Source organism: Mesoplodon mirus (assembly GCF_964341445.2).
Source record: "Mesoplodon mirus genome assembly, chromosome: 11".
NCBI classification, from domain to species: domain Eukaryota; kingdom Metazoa; phylum Chordata; class Mammalia; order Artiodactyla; family Ziphiidae; genus Mesoplodon; species Mesoplodon mirus.
Genome location: NC_138987.1, coordinates 55,182,788 through 55,184,226, shown reverse-complemented (window position 1 = coordinate 55,184,226; position 1,439 = coordinate 55,182,788).

Below are 1,439 nucleotides of genomic sequence, written 5' to 3'. Positions count from 1 at the left end.
CCTGGGTCTCCCCTGTCCTCTTCTGGAATGTTCAGACAGGAGCACTGGAGTCTGTTAGTAACCATGGTAATGTCCTGAAGAATCACTATGACTGACACGCCCTTTGTCTAAGGAGGCACAGGATTTATGAGTTCACAGTGGGGCTGGAGTGGGCTGGAGTGGCACAGGAAACAAGTGCCAGTTACCCTTCTTCTTGCCCTAGTCTTATTTGCAGAAAGCAGTGAGTAGAAAGAGCAATGAACTGGGCTTAAATCTTAGTTTTGCCATACTCTAGGTGTCTGACTTTGAATTGATTAAGCTTCAGTTTTTTAATTAAAAAAAAGGGCTATGATATCTAGTTCATAGAGTTATGAGAATTAAATGAGATAATGTATGCAAATTTCCTCAGCATAGTGTTCTGCATATAATGGAAACTTATATATGTATGTAATGCATATAATAAATCTGAATATGGTACTTTCAAAGTTATTTCAAGCAGCAGTGTGCTGGGCCAGTTCATACTGACTTTTGAGAGCTTCTTGCTAAATTTTCAGGCATTTTGAGAGCTGGTTGTTAACCCATCATTATTATTATTATTATTACAGATAATTTGTCTAAACTTACAATTGAATAAAATATATTTATTAAAAATAAAGGTAGTGAATACTAAAGATTCATCTTTTCCTAATTATTTTATTACATTTTACTATTATCTGTGTTCACGAGGTTATTTACATCTTTGTATCTAGATATTCTGTTCTGCTGTTTTCATTATTTTTCCTCTTTGCTTTTCAGTTTGGGAAGTTTCTATTGCCATATCTTCAACCTCACTGATTCTTTCCTTCGTCATGTCCAGGTTACTGATAAGCCCGTCAGAGGCATTTTTCATTTCTGTTACAGTGTTTTTGATTTCTAGCCTTTCCTTTTGCTTCTTAGAGTTTTCATCTCTCTGCTTACATCACTCATTTATCCTTGCATGTTATCCACTTTTTCCATTTGAGTCCTTAGCATATTAATCATAGTTTAATTCCTAGTTTTATAATCCCAAAGTTTTCGCCATATGTGAGTCTGGTTCTAATGCTTGCTTTGTCTCTTTAGACTGTGTTTTTTGCCTTTTAGCATGGCTTCTAATTTTTTTATAGAAAGTGAGACATGATATATTGGGTAAAAGGAACTGAGGTTCTATGTTTATCTGGCTGGGAGTCAGGCTGTGTTTCCTGTTTGTTATAGCTGTAGGTGTCAGAGGCTAAAATTTCCTCTGATGTCCTTGTCTTTGTCTTCCCTGTTGTCTTTGGGTTTCCCTAGAAGCTCCTTCTTTTTTTAAAAAAAATTAATTATATTTTTGGCTGCATTGGGTCTTGGTCGCTGCACGTGGGCTCTCTCTCGTTGCATCAAGTGGAGGCCACTCTTCGTTGTGGTGTGCAGGCTTCTCACTGCGGTGGCTTTTCTTGTTGCCGAGC